Source organism: Triturus cristatus, chromosome 5_1 (genome assembly GCF_964204655.1).
Source record: "Triturus cristatus chromosome 5_1, aTriCri1.1, whole genome shotgun sequence".
Classification (NCBI taxonomy): Eukaryota; Metazoa; Chordata; class Amphibia; order Caudata; family Salamandridae; genus Triturus; species Triturus cristatus.
The window spans coordinates 812,716,268-812,733,661 of record NC_140587.1 but is presented as its reverse complement, the minus strand read 5'-3'; the positions used below and the strand labels follow the sequence as shown (position 1 = coordinate 812,733,661).

The 17,394-nt window shown below is 45.8% G+C and overlaps 1 protein-coding gene across 5 annotated transcripts in view; it reads left to right on the top strand.

The window, feature by feature from the left end:
• Window positions 1-17,394, top strand: part of SPIRE1 (spire type actin nucleation factor 1) — a 490,495-nt gene that overhangs the window by 292,650 nt on the left and 180,451 nt on the right. The gene's annotated exons all lie outside the window — the stretch shown is intronic.

Below are 17,394 nucleotides of genomic sequence, written 5' to 3'. Positions count from 1 at the left end.
GGCATGTTACTCAATGCCACATAATCGCAATGACATTTTTCAAACCGTTTACATTCATTTGGCAAGCCATGTACAATAGAGCAGGCACAGTGCACTATTGATGGTACTGGCATGTATAGTATGTCGACGTTTCGACCCCTTAACCCATGTAGGTTGGTTTAGGTTTAGCCTCACTACCTCACTCAAATCACCCTCCTCCCTTCCCCTCACCCAGTTGGGCACTCCAACCTTTTAATGTATTATTGTCCAAAATTGTTGGCCTAAATCAAAAGTTACCATGTGCTTTGTGTGATTAAATAACACTTTAGCACTATTTAATTGTTCATTGTTTATTGATGTTGCTTTGATACTGCATTTAAAATATAACTGTGCTGGTACCACTTCTTTATATATTGATGTTAATGTCAGCTGTAGAGGACGATGATCGCTCTCCGTTCTGGGGTCTATTTTTAGATCGAGAACGTGTGGCCAAAATTCTATCGACACCAAAATATAATCTATATTGCTCCGGGAGCTGCCTCTGCAGAATGTGTAAGCATTTGGTCTGTCGGAAGGCAGACGGCTGATGCATGCTCTTAAGCTATGACCCATTGTAAATTTCAACATTTGAGCGACTGCTACAGTACACCTTACCTCCCTACCACTTTCTATGACTGGAATATTATTTGCCACATCTTCATCCTCAAGGAGATTGCCAAAGCCCAGTACATGTTCATAGTTGCAGTTGAAGTCGCCACCGACTATTACCCTCGACTTGAGCCCTAGTATATCTAGGAAGGAATCAAGCTGTTCTATCACTGGTGATTCTTTATTAGCAGGGCTTGGCCTATTATAAATATTAATTACGTATAAGGCATCGCCATCCTGTGTAACCAATTTTAGACCCACCATATCTTGGGATTTAATGGAACAATGTCAATTTCCAGGATGATCCTTATCCAAATTACCAGAACCCCCGATGGCCTACCTTTTACTGATGGACTAGCATCCACGCTAAACGTCTTGAAGCCCACTTTATTGAGGGTTTCCAGTAACCAAGTCTCTTGTAGGAGGGAAATGTCACTCTGCTCAATATATTCGTTCCATGACATATCAATTAAGTTCCTTTTTAGCCCTGCTATATTCCAGGAGGTAAGCTGTACTTCCAAATGCTTACTCAGCCCTAAAGTCGGCAGTGGCCCATTCCCCATGTTTGCGTTAAACGTGGTAGACACATGGCTTTCTGTTAAATTATCAGGATACACCTCGAGGCGAGAAGCCTGTAAACTGTGGGTAATCCCTACTTCCTCCTGTTTTGGTGATACATTAATCCCAGCAATCGGTAGAACATGCTGGTAAGTTCCTGCTCTGTATGTTTCTATAGCTAAAGACTGAACTAGTGGGCCATTAAACTGAGGGTTAACCAAAATATTTACTCTATTTTGAGGAAACGTTTGTTGTCAATCAAAATCATCTAGGGATGATAATCCCTCAAATGTATTTGAAAGTGGAACCAAGATGTCTACATCATTGACACTATTTCTGGGGGGTGGTCTGTAATAATAGCCTAACGGAAGGGCACAGACACGGGTATTCCTGAGTGAGGTCTCCTCTTTGATGTCTAGTATGTTCCGAACCATCTGGGGGTGTCTGAAGTTTATCACCACGCAGTCACCATTTATATTCTTTCTGGATTCTCCCACCCACCCTACCCTGCGAACCATAAGGATATCGTCAGTGTTTAGCACGTTAAATTGTTTAAACTTTATTAACCAATGAACTGTTTTGTTTCTTAGGTTGCACCATGTCTCTTTCTGATCTCTTCTTAGAACAGGGACTCCAGCTAAAATTAGCACATATGGACATGAGGCCGGGGGTAGCTGTAAGACATCGCTGTTTGGGATTAGATCTGTGCATTTTGGGCTATGTGCCACTGCCTTTCTTGAATGGGTGCCCAGTCTGTCGGGGCCTATTTGTGCATGTGGTCTGCCAACCGGGCTCCCTTGATTTCTGTCAAAGGCCCATTGTCCACCCTCAGTTATACCTGCCCTGTAATTTGCTGTTGTGAGAAGGTTTGTCTTGAGGGCATCCCTGGATACATTGTACCTGATGCATGAATTACCTTTGTCAGGTGGAGCCCGACCCTCTATTTGTGCTGATTGTCGTGTGGGTGGATGGTGTTGTGTTATTTAGAGCCCTCCCTCCTGAATAGTGGGACAAATAGGGTCGTTATTATACTTCAAGTTCCCTATAGCAGTATTCAACTGTTCTATTTTCCTTTCCAACGACCTTAATTCCTCACTCATACGCTCCTCAACACGAATCAGCATAGCCTCATTCACAGATTCTAAGGACGTTTTTACAATTCGCTCCATATTCCACGTAATTTTCTTTTATTTGCAAATGATTTAGATCATAATTGACCTCGGTCTGTGTACCGACTGATTTTTTGATTACCACTTGCGAATCTAAGTTGAAGTTTAATTTTGCCACTTGGGCATTCCCCCCTGTTTTTTTTGCCTTAGATTTCTTTGTAACGGGATAAACTTTCTTTTTTCCCCGTTGATCTCCCCCTTACTCCCCACTGTCAGTCTTTGTTTCCGAAGTCTGGGTGCCATGCCTGGACTAGTTGTATTATTTATTTCATCTTGCGCCACGGGTGGAGGGGTTATAGAAGTATTAGGACGGAATGCCTCATTTTGGACCGTTATTGTGGGACTTAATGGTTGTGCTTGCGTGGAATCTATCAATTTTGGGGAGCACAATTGCCTGCATGTAGAAAAGTTGGCGGGTTCGAGGGATAAGCGCCTTTCTGCTATTTGTATCTCATGGTTTGCTTCAGGTGAGCCCAGCAAAATATCCAGAACGTAATTTTTAATTTGCTAAATAAAAAAAATAAAAAAACGGCAGTGTCCAAAGTTTTACTTAGGAGCACGCCACCAGCACTGCCGATGCCTAGTATTAATTGCACCTCTTGCCTATGTTATGTCATCACCCTATACTTCCTGTCTCTATATTGCATTCTTGCTGGTTCATTGCTTTCTATCTTTCCCCTCCTCTATATTTCTCAATTTGACGTCTTTCTCGCTCTTGCACTGGGTCAAAGTCTGATTGAAAAGTAAGTCCAAGTCCCCAAAAAATGAGTGCCAGTGACCACTACCTGCAAACACCAGCATAAATTAAGCACTGCTCTGGAGTCATTTTTTTAACTACTTTTTTAAATATTATAGTACATATATATGACCAATGTTCTGTGCGCAATGCAGAGAGGCCAAGTGCTGGATGCGGGTGTCAAGGACTTCATATAGGGGTCGCAAGGGGTTGCAAGTGCGACCCGTAGCTTGCCCCTTGTGACCCCTGGCCTCAGAGGTGGCAAAATCAGTGCCAGAAACACCGGGCCACCTCCTCCTTATGAACATAGGTTGGGGCTCCACTCTCCTTGTTTTCTGTCAATTTGTTTATTACTCTAATAATGAAAAATGTATTGCATTATTTATTATTAGTGTATTTAAAATGGCGTATAATAAACAGGGATGTGACATTCCTTTGCAGCTGAAGCGAGTAAAAAACAAGATTTTAAATGTGCGAGAGTGTGTTTATATGAGAGAGAGAGTGTTCGTAAGTGTGAATGGGAGTGTATGTGTAAGTGTAATGTCAAAGGGCATGTGATGTCACTTCCGCTACCCCAGGAATTTTGGTGAATTGACGCCAATGGTGGGTGTATTCAAAATATTTTTATAACCTACTGACAGGCACTGTGAGAAACCCATACTGCCTCAGCCCGGGCTTCAGCGCTTTCCATCCAGCCCCGTCATAGACACCCACCCACAACCTGAACTCACTCGGACACCTGGAGGTGACTCAGTTAAACATATGCACTATTTAAGAGTTGTACATTAAATGAAAAAAACAACAGAAACTTGTAGCAAAAAGCAAATATTGTTATGTAATGCAAGATGAAGTAAAACAAGTAAAATGTAAACAGGGATTGCATCAATGACGTGCATTACCTTATTGTTTTTTTTACATTCAGTTTGAGAATTCAGAGCTCTCATCTGTAAATTTAAGAACATAAATATAGAGGCAGATAGGGATCTGCTACAAAGTTGTTTTTAATAAGACCCACCCCACTTAAAGCCTTGATAGATGCTGACGAATAAAAAGATTTGAAAAACACACATTCAGCGTCAGCCATACATGAATTCTGATCAAAAAGCAGGCACAGCTGATCTCTTTCTGTGATGATAGGGCAAGCGTCAAAGCAAGGAGACACATATGGAGGGGTCACAAGATCGTCTGAAACACACCTAAAACAAAACCACCTGGATCTACTTCTACCTCTGCCTTTAAAGCGAAAGAGGGATTTGATAAGATTCAGATTTGGGTCAATTTCGCTATAGGGTCATCACTACCACAGGCTTGTACTTGCCTTTTATGTGGAACATCAAATTAAAGTTTAGCACACATAGTCTGCTCTAGTGACTTCCTGACTGCTCTCAGAGGATTCTGGCTGAGGCCAATCTTTGTAAAACTGAATATTAGAAGATGCCAATTTGCAGTTACAGCTTGTCTACATGGATCAGACCCACAACGAACTGGTCATTTTCTTTAATACATGGCATCTGTTATTAAGCTACTATAAATAGACAACCTATTTTATTGACTTGTAACATAATCCCTTTTTATTTGTTGAACAAATTTGGGTGTTTGTAATGATTTTTTATTAATCGTACAATAAAATTTTCATTGTCACCTGAGGAAGAACATCGGGTTCGTAGCAAGTAAAATGGAAATTTCCAATACAGCAGTAAATGAACCGTATGTTCCATTGTACTCATGCAGCTGAGCCAATAACTGGACAACTTAACTCAGATGTTGCCTTGAAAGTAACATTCACCTCACAATGCACCAAATTCTCCTGCTTTCAGAAATACTTCTCAAGGTAGGTTAGCGTCTACGCATTGCTTTTTAAGTCTGGATTTTGCTGAGTTGGTGCTACGACATCTGTACTCACGATGATGGTTTTTCTGCGCTGGTCATTTGTTGTTTCTTTATTTGATCAGCGTGGTTCTACTTTTGTGTCTACGAGGTGTTCTCTTGCCTGGCACCTCAGCTTTCCTTATTGAAGTCTATTGTGTTTATTTTGTGCTGCTCGTTTGTGCTAATGTAAGCCAGCGAAGGTTTCTGTCGGTGGCTTCAGACATGACAAGCTGAAGTACTCCAGAGGTGTAAGTAGTAACAGAGCTACTGAGCTGCACAGATTAACTGGGGGGGGGGGGGGGGGAATTTGAAAGGATGAGGCGTGACCCCGGACCCTTACGCTTCGGGAAACTCCCCGACACAGACCTGTTGAAGCTTGAAGAACCATGCTTGCATCCGGTTGGACTCGTACTACCCCGAAATTGTTCAGCAGGGCAATCACAGCGCTCTGAAGCTTTCGTAAGGCAACTAGAAGCACTTATAAAACATCCATATAGGTAAATGAATAAACGAGGTTGCCTCTGTGAGACCTACTAGATGGGGAAGGCCCGTAGCCTTCCCTGGAAGTGGGACTCTGTCCCTTCTTAAGTGTGCTAGCAGAGAAATCCCCCAATCTTAATTCATACATTGCAATCCGAGAACCACCACAGCATAACTTTACATGCTGGGCATGGCTAAGAGTTTGGTTGCACCATCTCACTGTGCTCTTGTTGGTTGATGTCTGTGGTGATGGGCTGCAAGATAATGAATATCTTTCTTAACACACAAGTTGATGTCGGTGGCAGTGCCTTGGACAAGAACCATTGTGTTTGAATTTCCGTACAATTTGATCTGCGGTTCTGCCTGCTTTTTGATAGCTTTTGCCTGTTCGTACACAGTACTTACTGGTCGGTCTTATGCACTTGCCGGTTTGATGGTTTTAATATTGGATTGTTAGCGAGTTTGGTCAACCAGTGCTAAGCACGCTGCCCAGTTTCTCAGCTTGTTGAGGGGAATTCAGTGACACAGGCTAATGGGAGCGGGCCAGGCGGGATTATCACTGGTACAAAATATCCTTGTTCTGCGACTTCTTCAGGCGGTCACAGGCCTTTTAATCTTGTTAGGAGTCTAAAGTATCCCACTAGCGAAAGCAAATCCAGCTACAGAGATTAGTGGACGCATTGAAGCATCCCTCTGAGGAAGGCAGTAGGCCTGTTTGTTATGGCAGTATTTCGTATTCTCATATTACTTTAATTGTATCAGGCTCATCTGTCCCAGTCAGGGCAACATGTGCCCCCGATTGTTCGACCACCTTTGAAAGGTGCTTGTTTTTTTGTTGTTTTTTTACAACCGAAGAACATAAAATGATAAAAATGTTGAAATCAGTGCTTGATTTGCAAAAAAGTAAGTGCCAGGGCCCCCGTCAGGTGGCCACTGCTGTTTGCACCATCAATTGCCTGTGCCAGTGCTGCGAATGACAGTACTAACACAGCTACACACCTACCAGTGTGACAATTTAGACTATTTCAGGACCCCAAATCTGTAAGAATGGCTTGGGCGACAGGTATTAGTCATTTTAAATGTATATTGAATTAATAAACAGTTGTTGAGTTCATCTCTAAATTGCACTAACAACGCCACCATGTACCAGACTGTCATAAGTGCTGGTGTTGACAATTAAGTGCCGGTGCCGAGCACCAGAAACAACTGGCTCAAATTAAGCACTGATTAGAATTGGTTAATAAACCGGCTTAAGGGGAGTTTAAGATTATTGCCTTGGTTTGAACTTTGGCTCAGTATTATTATTGTCCTGGTTTTTAGGTATGCCCAATGGAAAAACTTATAGTCCCACTAGTTGCTCCTGCAAGTTGGCCGTATCCTTGGTTTACAGTGCTGCAAACTGGACATGGGGAGACGAGCAGTGTTTGGCTAAAGTGGAAGATCATTTGCTCAAGTAAGCGTTCAAAATAGGGACGTCTCTACTCGTCCAAGCATTTGGTCTGGATTTCTGCCTGTGTTCTGCAAAGGCGAGACTGATTCACTATGATCTGCCTTGCTTTCTAAATAAGAATGGCCAGATATGCCATCCTGTGTACCCTCTGCGATCAAGATCTAAACAAAATTACAAATCTTTCTGAGGCATTGGTGTCCAAGTCCCTTTTTATGGTCTGACTTGACAGCCCAGCTATAGCCAGACAATTGTGCGATAATCACCAGGAGTGGGGCTTTAGATCTGTCCACGTGTTGGGAGCCAGGAGTACATGTTTGGGTGGTCATAAGTTGTGTGCTTCCACAACGAGCATTTGCAATGCAATGCAATAGGTCTCGCATTTGCAAGAGTTAGAGGTTTTGGCATTGTACATCACCATCACAATGCCTTTTACCCAAATAAATCCAGGCTGTCAGTCCCTGAAAATGGTAACCAGTACAATAAATATTGTTTAATAGTATTGATTTGCACTTACCTGAAACCAGTCCCGCGTCGGTGCTTCGCAGCAATAATGGGGTTGGGTGGGGGATGAATATTAGAGCTGAGTGACTAGGGCAGCAGGCTCCATGGCGGCTACAGTAGGAGAGTGCGACTCCCCAATCCAGCAGGTAGTGCAGGAAGAAGGCTGTGTCTGCGCTGCAGCTGCATCACTTATGGAGCGTGCCAGGGTGAGGATCCTGATCTACGCAGTGCTGTCCTGCCTACCACCGGAGCAGTGGGACCCTCGGTATGGACTGTCGGGTGCCGCCCACCCTTCCCTTTCAGCGGCGATTGCTCCTGCACTGCTCACTGTAAACAAACACACACACTCCGTAACACTAAAAAACGAAATAAAAATAGCTTTTTAAAAGAAGGCTCGCAGACGCGCCGCTGAGGAAGGGGGAAAAGTAGAGGATGCGCAGCGGTCGTGAAGCCGGCGCTGCGAGGGAAACCGCCTTAAAACGGGACTATGGCCACACCGTATAAAGCACGGCATCCATGAACATAAAGTAAGCAGCAATCTTGGGGTGGAGGAACACAGACTGGCGCCAAAGCTGAAAATCACTGACAGAGCACGAAGCAAAGCAATTTTTAAAAAAAGAGTTCCCCCCAAAGAACAGATAAGCTAGCTAAGCATAACAAAACTGTACCTGGCCGGTGCTGCTTTGGAAAAAAACAGAAGTGACGTGTCTCTGCCTAAACCAGTTACGGGGCAGCAAAGAAGAGTGGCACTGCATTGAATGAATGGTAAGTAGCAGGCGGGACCTAAGTCCCTTACTGAAAACAACAGGTATTTCATACCGCACATGAGCGCTGCCTTGGCTCGACCTAAAAAGTGCTTGCACTCCATACAGCTGTGTTTTGTTTATTTATCCAGCTGCCTCAGCTTACTTAACCTTTTAGGGGCACACTCATGACACTGTAATGCTTTTAAAGTATCTTAGCTAACTAGATACTTTATAGTGTTTTCTCTGGCAGCAGCACTGATGAGAGGAGGCAGTCATTAACCAACATGGATTTTTAGTTGTCACCTGATCTTTTAACCTGCACCAACATTATTCTACAGTTCTTTGCTTCCTCACAAAATACATTTCTGTTCCAGTGCTATCTACTTGTAATTCTTCATATTACCATACAACATTCCTTTAAAGCCAGTCCTATTGGCATTATCCAATGCTTGTTATATATGACGCTCTTATCGACCCCTCCATCTGAATTAATTTCCAGCTTTTCAGGACCGACTGAAGATAGGAAATGTTAGCATCCAAAAACATATTACTCAACTTTCTTTAGCATTTTCCACCGCAAATCTTTGCTTGCTTATTGCATTTAATATATGGATCTAGAGTTAAGAGTGGTTTTTTTACACTCTTTGTATGAAAACGCTGCTTTTTTTAAAAAATGACAGACAAATGAAGCCGTGCTTGGGGCAACACATGTAGGTTGAACACGTTCTGTTGTACTGCACTGAATTTTGAGTGTCATTTCCACATGTTCCCATTGGTGAAATGTATCCAGCGTAGGGATGATGCTATCATATTAGATTTATTCTGGTAAGAAACAGTTTATAAGTTTTTTTGTAATGTTTCTAACTTTTTTCACAACTGTTAACTATCTAAATGCTCAAATCACTTTATAGATATTTTGGTGCTACATAGAAGCTTTTATCCCTCCACCCACTAAATAAAGTTCTCAATCATTACTTGGGAGATTCAATGAGGATGGTGATTCGAGTGTTGGTGAAGGTTCTGGTTCGGAGGGGTAATTGACCTGGCTAATGTTTGCACTGCTGTTATGATTCTTTTTCTGATGTTTTGTTCAATGATTTGGTCCCTGTAATGTCTTGTACTGACTATTGTAGTTGTCTCTCCAGGGGCTTAACACAGGCCCCCGCATCCCCCGCAGTGTGGGGGCCCCCGAGCTGCAGGGGGCCCCCTCAGCACTGTACTCACGCCGGAAAGATCTGGATTAAATCCGGAGGTGGGGCCCCTCTGTGTACCCTGCAGGGGGGCCCCCTTCAACTTTCTTTACGCCACTGTGTCTCTCCGATGCTGTAATGCCTGATGTGTGTGGACCCGTATCTGTAACCGTCTTCACTTTATATTTCATGGGGTATTATGTGTGTAACAGAACTTCCTTCAGTGTATGTTCTTTTTTTGTTTGTTGCGTTAATAAAAACTAATAAAATACAGTTTAAAAAAAATAAAGTTCTCAATCTGCTCCCACTGCTGAGTGGTGCTTGAAACCACTTGCATGGTGTTAGGTCTGGTCGTTGAGTGGATCTGAGCAGGAGCGTGCCTATAGAACGCACCTTCACATGCACTGATGTACTTCGTGTTGCTCGAGCTCTTCCTTCCTCTCTGGAGGATTGTTTGACAGCAACAAAGTGTATAATAGTTGCTGTGTGCATTTGCAGTGGCCATTTTAGAATCAGGCACATCTACTGTTGCCTGACTCACATTCTGGGACAGAAGCAGCCTGGTCATAAGATAGCCTTATTTTTACCCAGTGCCACAGTTTCATACTTCAGTTTGCCTCTCTCCATCACACCCACTGTTTATACATGGTGCAGTGAGCAAAGTAGGGCAAATTGTTATTTCTAGTTAGCAGACCATTTAAGAAAGAAGGGCTGTTTCTGGACTGCTCCTAAGCTGATAACTGCTCAGAGCACTGCACTGTGCATCACGATGACAGATGTCTCTTATTTCTCCCATCACTTGAGTTAAAGGCAGTCTGTAGTGCTGCCATTAAGGATTCCTGCCCCCTTGGCAGTGTCTGTTCGGATATGTTTACTGGTGCCAGAGCAAGCTGATTAATGTTTGCTGAGAGCATTACACAGACTTTGTGGAAACCACACATGTTGTCAAAGGCTTTTATCCCCTAAGGGTTCAATCGAAATGGCAGCAGTTAAAAGAAAGTCATTCACTGTAAATGTCACACAGCCCTACACAATGGAAACGAGTTTTGTTGAAATTAATAAAGAAACATTTCCAAATCCACTTTAAAAACAAGGCATTGCTAACTCATGTCCTCCTAGCGCTGCATGTTCCATTTTTAGTGACTGTCTTTCTGACACAAGCAGTCTCTTTAGAACCATTGAAGATTAAGTCTGTAAATATATGTAATGTAAATATAATTTATATAGCACAACTCAGGGCACAAGTCCTAAAAAAAGAAGTGGGGGGACGCTCCAAGTTAGGTGGTGTCACCGGAAGTGACCTCACAGCCGGAAGTGACGTCACGAGATGGAGTCCCCACTAATTAACAAAGGTTAGAAGGCGATGGGGGCAGGTTCAAAGGGAAAAGGAGAATGTTTACGTTGGAATTAGTCACCGTATTGACACTCAAAGGAGCGGGGAAATTAAAGATGCGCTTGTTCGGTGCGTATTTATTGCCCACAGTAAATTTGCCGGTCTCCGTCTGAAATGCATAAACACATACTGACCTTTTCTAATATACGGCCACGAGCGCCCGTCTGTCATACTGAACGGCTCCATCAACGTGAAACAACTTAAGAGCTCTGTTCGCCCTCTCTCGACAATAGAAGGTTAGGTTTGGTGAGTGCTGAGCGCGCGCGCAGGCTCGGGTACCGGCTCCATCTTTTGGGCAGGGTGGACGGCGTCCACCCGCTAAAACCCGGTAAAATAAGTGGGGGGACGCCGTCCACCCGCGTGGTACCCCGACTCGAGCCCTGGCGCAACTCATGTCCACGGGCGTCTTGGCACTGTGGAGTTCCGGATAACGGCAGTGGCCGTGTCTGTGGTGCGTTGGTCGAGTGCACAGGATGCCTTCTAATCCTGTGTGAAGAAACAAGTTTTTAGCGCTTTTCTAAAACTAAGTAGGGAGGGTTTTTTTTTTTTAGAGTCAATGGCAGACTGTTCCAGAGTATCGCAGTAGTCCTGAAGAAACTCCCCCCCCCCCCCCCCAACCCCACATGGCCTTCCTAAATAGGGGGGCCGTCATGTTCCTGGCAGAGCCTGAGCGCAGTGCTCTGACTGGTACATACTATTTCAGTCTCTTCTTAAAAAGGTCTGGCCCGAATCCGTGCAGGGATTTATATGCCAGGCAGAGGGCTTTGAATTTACCTCGTTGTCTGACTGCCAACCAATGTCGTTTCCTAATGGCATCTTTGGCCGATTCAAATTTGGGAATTTTAAAAATGAGGAGAGCCGCAGCGTTTTGCAAGATCTGTAATCTTTTCAAAAGACCTGATGCAAGAGTAAGGTAGAGACTGTTGCAGTAGTCAATCCTTGTGAGGATAAATGCCATGGTTACTGTTTTTTAGAAGTTCTGGAGGCAGAAATGTTTCAATTTATTTTAATAAACCATAGGAAGCAAAAATAGGCAGAGGTAATTTTATTAACTTGGTCCTTGAATTTCAGTTTGCTGTCTACCAGGAATCCTAGGTTCTTTACTTTAGTTGAAAGTGTTGGCAGTGTGTCCAACTCTGGAGGCCACTAATCCGGTGTCCAAAGAAAGGGTTTGTTGCCGAAGATGATAACCTCAGTTTTGGATGCATTCAGTTTAAAGCAGCTGCAATCCATCCAGTTCAATCAATCAATCAATCAAGCATTTGTATAGCGCACTACTCACCCGGAGGGTCTCAAGGCGCTAGGGGAGGGGGTCCGCTACTGCTCGAACAGCCAGGTCTTGAGCTGTTTCCTGAAGGCGAGGTGGTCCTGGGTAAGGCGGAGGTGGGTCGGGAGGGAGTTCCAGGTCTTGGCGGCGAGGTAGGAGAAGGATCTTCCTCCTGTGGTGGCTCTTCGGATGCGGGGGACGGCGGCGAGGGCGTGGCTGGTCGATCGAAGCTGGCGTTTGGGAGCGTAGAAGTTGAGGCGGCTGTTGAGGTATCCTGGGCCTTGGTTGTGTAGGGCTTTGTGTGCGTGGGTGAGGAGACGGAAGGTGATTCTCTTGTTGACCGGGAGCCAGTGCAGGTCTCTCAGGTGTCCGGAGATGAGGTTGCGGCGGGGGATGTCCAGGATGAGACGTGCTGAGGCGTTCTGGATCCGCTGGAGTCTCTTCTGGAGTTTGGCGGTGGTTCCGGCGTAGAGGGAGTTGACGTAGTCCAGATGGCTGGTGACGAGGGCCTGGGTGACCGTTTTCCTGGTCTCGGTGGGGATCCACCGGAAGATCTTACGTAGCATGCGCAGGATGTTGAAGCACGCCGAGGAGACGGCGTTGACTTGTCTGGTCATGGAGAGGGAGGAGTCCAGGATGAAGCCCAGGTTGCGAGCATGGTCTGTTGGTTTGGGTGCGTTGCCTAGGGCGGGGGGCCACCAGGAGTCGTCCCAGGCGGAGGGTGAGGAACCCAGGATGAGGACTTCCGTCTTGTCCGAGTTCAGTTTCAGGCGGCAGTTCTTCATCCATTCGGCTACCTCTTTCATCCCTTCGTGTAGGTTGGCTCTGGCGGTGTCGGGGTCGTTGGTGAGGGAGAGGATCAGCTGGGTGTCGTCGGCGTAGGAGATGATGTTGAGGTTGTGCTGGCGTGCGATGGCTGCGAGGGGGCTCATGTAGACGTTGAAGAGGGTTGGGCTAAGCGAGGAGCCTTGAGGAATGCCGCAGATGACTTCGGTGGCTTCTGATCTGAACGGTGGGAGGCGGACTCTCTGTGTCCTTCCGGTGAGGAAGGAGATGATCCACTCCAGTGCCTTCTCCTGGATTCCGACGTTGTTGAGGCGCTGCACTAGGGTACGGTGGCAGACCGTGTCGAAGGCTGCGGAGAGGTCTAGGAGGATGAGGGCTGCTGTTTCTCCGTTGTCGAGCAGGGTTCGGATGTCATCGGTGGCTGCGATCAGGGCGGTCTCGGTGCTGTGGTTGGCTCGGAAGCCAGACTGCGAGAGGTCGAGGGATCCATTCGTCTCGAGGAAGGCGGACAGCTGCTTGTTGACGGTCTTCTCGATGACTTTTGCTGGAAACGGGAGCAGCGAGATGGGGCGGTAGTTCTTGAGGTCGGTGGGGTCGGCTGATGGCTTCTTTAGTAGAGCGCTGAGTTCGGCGTGCTTCCAGCTCTCCGGGAAGGTAGCGGTGTCGAAGGAGGTGTTGATGATGTCTCGCAGGTGGGGTGCGATGACAGCGTCGGCCTTGTTGAAGACATGGTGGGGGCAGGGGTCGGTCGGAGACCCGGAGTGGATGGAGTTCATCGTGCGGACGGTGTCTTCGGAGCTGATCGGGGTCCAGGCGCGGAGGGTGGTGGTGGGGGGCGGTGGTTCGGACGTGGCGTGCGACGGTAGAGTGCTGAAGCTGTTGTGTATGTCCGCGATCTTGTTGTGGAAGTAGGAGGCGAGGGAGTTGCAGAGGTCTTGCGAAGGGGTGATGTCTTTGTTTCCGGCGTTGGAGAGCTCTTTAACGATGTTGAAGAGTTCCTTGCTGTTGTGTGCGTTGTTGTCCAGTCGTTCCTTGAATGCTGTCTTCTTGGTGGCGTGGATCAGTTGGTGGTGTTTTCGGGTGGTGAGCTTCAGGGCCGTCATGTTGACAGGTGTTGGGTCTCTGCGCCAGTCTCTCTCGAGCGCTCGGCAGTTCTTCTTGGAGCTCTTGAGTTCGTCGGTGAACCATGGGGCTTTCTTGCTGCCGGGTCTGCTAGGCGGGGTCCTCAGAGGGGCGAGGTCGTCTGCGCAGTCGCTGATCCACTTCGTGAGGTTGGTGGCCGCTTGGCTGGGGTTCGTTGCGCTGGTGGGTGGGTTCTTGCTCAGGGAGGTTGCGAGCTGGTCGGCTGTGATCTTGTTGCAGCTTGTTCCAGTTGTTCTGCTTACTCATGCATAAGCTGAAGTCCTCGCCTGGGTTATTTTCACTGTTTGCTAGTGACACCACAATTTGGGTGTCGTCCGCATAAGACGCTAAAGTAAAGCCAAAATCTTTGATAATTGATGCAAGTGGCGTAACATAGCAGTTGAACAACGTTGGACTTAATGCCGATCCCTGGGGGACTTCGCAGGGCAGGGAAAACTGCTTGGAGACGAAATTATCCATTGTCACGTTATGTAGTTGGTCTGCCAAAAATGATTTCATGAGTTCTAATGCTGTGCCCCCAATTCCCAGGCCTCGCATAAGGCCAGCCAGGATATCATGGCTGACCGTATATGTAAATATATTGAGTTGTACTTTCTATATAGTGATTCTTAACAAAAGTCATTCATGTAGAACAAATTTATTTCAATTTTACTTGTATGTGGCAGACATTTTTACACTTTTTATTGACCGTGGAGAGGACATAGGTTGAGTTGAGGTTGAGTTAATTCAAACGTAGTTCATACCTGAGACAATGTACAGATCACATTCAAGAGTTATTTACGGACGAATTTACATTTCCTTTGTTCCATACCCTCTTCCTTTCCCCACTATCCAAATCTCTGTATTCAGCTTTCATTTACACCTGAAGGTCACAATGGAATCCATAAACTGGTTTGCAACATTCCCCAGAATGATTCTACAGAAAAGATGAGCCAACGCCAGTTGTTGGCAGGGATCCTTCCGGGTCCGCTGGTTTGGTGCAGCAATAATGGCACATGAAATAACGCATTGGCGTGTACTAGACTGCATCCACCCTCATACCTTGGCAGGAGGCAGGTGACAAGAGTAATAGAGAAGTGGCCTACCTTTTAAATTTGCACTGGGACCTGTGGGCTGCCTTGCAGGGACTTAATTCCTCGTCACTGCCACCAGAAGAAACTCGTAGGTTCTTGGAGAAAGGGTTTCTGAGGCAAGAGAGATAACATGACGTCTTTACTTACACATCCTGATCAAAACTTCACCTGGTACCCTTAGCTTCCAAGTAGGGCATCAAGGAACATAAGAAGCTAGTGCCAATTTACTTACTTGCAATAATGCATTCTTGTTATGTTCGTTTTTTAAATTTTATTTTTTTAAATACTTTTATTGACATTTGGTTGACATCAATACTTTTCCAAATCAGCATATTACATCAGGTACAATGTTCTTGATTTCAATCGATCTGGTTACGTATGCGTACAACATAAGCTGTTACCCTTATTTGGGGTGCTTCAATTCAATAAATAATAAAAAAAGAACCTCATAACTTCTATGTCGCTATTACTTTTTTGTCCACTTTAAACTTGGTTACGAACACTGTTCCCCCCTTGGTTATGGGTAGCAACATTCACTTCGGGGCTCGGAAACCATCTATTCAATCCTATGTCTGAACTGTCTATATTCTCCTTGAGTCAGGGGCCTCGCGCCTGGATAACAGTCCCGTCACTTCCTGGGTGGGGTGGGAGGGAAGCTCTTCCCTCTCTGAGGTATTTTTTTCTTTAGATAAGTCTGCGATCATGAAGTGCCAGGCCCTCACGTCGTCCTCAAGTTTGTTATGTTCGTTTTTAACTGAGTTTGCTTTGTACTGTCCAAGTAACTTTTGAAGCCGGAGCTGGCAAGGGCAACGACTTGCTCGATTAAATTATGACACGCATTAGCTGAAGAGGAGCCTTACTTAAAAAATGTATTAACTGTGTGCCTTTATATAACTGATTTTTCAGTCCCCTTGCACCTGTCTTCCTTTGAGAGAGGTTGAGAAACTTAGTCTTTTAAAGTTAAAGCACCGAAATTACAGCCATGGGTTTGTGTTGCGTATTCGTTAAGATTATTGTACAGATAATGGCTTAATGTAGCTAGTAGGGAGCATATGCTCATTGTCTTGGCTGTACTGATGGTCGCACTGTTGAACAGCTCAGTTTACTCGTGCATTTTGCGCTTTTAATGTACAGTTAGGTGGCCATGTATTCATTCGACTCAGCCAAAGTAGAAAGGCTACGACTAGTCTCTCGCTTGTTCAACAGACTAACTGGAGTTGTACAAGGCAGCTGTACATATAGTGATCTCAGTTTACAAAGTGAATGAACTGTGCAATTTGGCGAGTTTGTTACTGGTGGGAATGTAATTATTAGGGGTGGGTGATAGATTCCACTCCACCGGCGAAGTTCGCTGAGTTTTGCCCACTCTGTGTTACTCTTGCGGAGTCCCGGCAAAACTCTGCCAACCACCTCATAGTGGAGTTTTTTCTCGTGAGCGGCTCTCCAATGGTAAGTTGGCGAGGCAGAATTGGCATCCCTCTAGCATGATTTTCAGGCACTAGGACAGCACCCAACAAGATTTTCTCAACCCAGCCGGTCGCGGCCATTCACGGTGAGAAAGCTGCCGCTCTAATAGAAAATCTACTTGAGCTGCAGTAAAGAAGCAGCACCCTCTGCGCTCGCGTGGTACCGTACGCACTGATTTTGCGATGCGGAACAAGCTTCCTGGTGCTAAAAATAAGTGTGATGTGCCGATTTCGCCCATTCAATTTCATGTAACTCCATGGAATTCTGCCGAGTGAAACTCTGCAAGTTCGCCCCCCCCCCCCCCCAGTAATTATTGAGAGGGTGACTCTTCTGCATGCATGCTCCTGTTTGTCCATTACGTGGCAGTGTTGACAATAGTGTAATGGGTAGAACAAATTAGTTTTCTTAAGTAATTTGGTAGAAGGACGAACTCTCTGGGCAGGGCCCAGCTGCCGGTGAACACGGAGCATGTGTGTGATTGGTCAGGTAGATGGATGGGTGTGCCTTTACTCTATCTCAGGCTGACTGTTGTGGAAGGGTGAGCCAATGAGATGAAGAGCGAGCTTGTACAGGGTGGAATCCTTATGCCAGGCACAAGCCTCACACACCAAGGGGTGTGCCCCTGGGGAAGCCCTCTGCAAGGAGTAGTCTGAGAGTAGCTCATGTATACACATGGGTCCGTCCTAAGTCGCTAATTGAGGTTCAGCGCTAGTCCACCAAGCACTCCGAGGAATAGAGTGGCTCTACCCAATGGTAACAGGGTTTAGGACTCCAGTAGAAGTTTACATGCAGGCTGAGCTACGACATAGGACTAGCAACACAGTCAGTATGTTTGGGCAGTGGGTAGTCACCTGTTTGTGTTTGGGTGCTGGGCCCTGTCCGGGAAGTCTGCAGCGGGACATCCCAGGAGTTCAATCCTCTGTAGGTTCACCAAGAGTG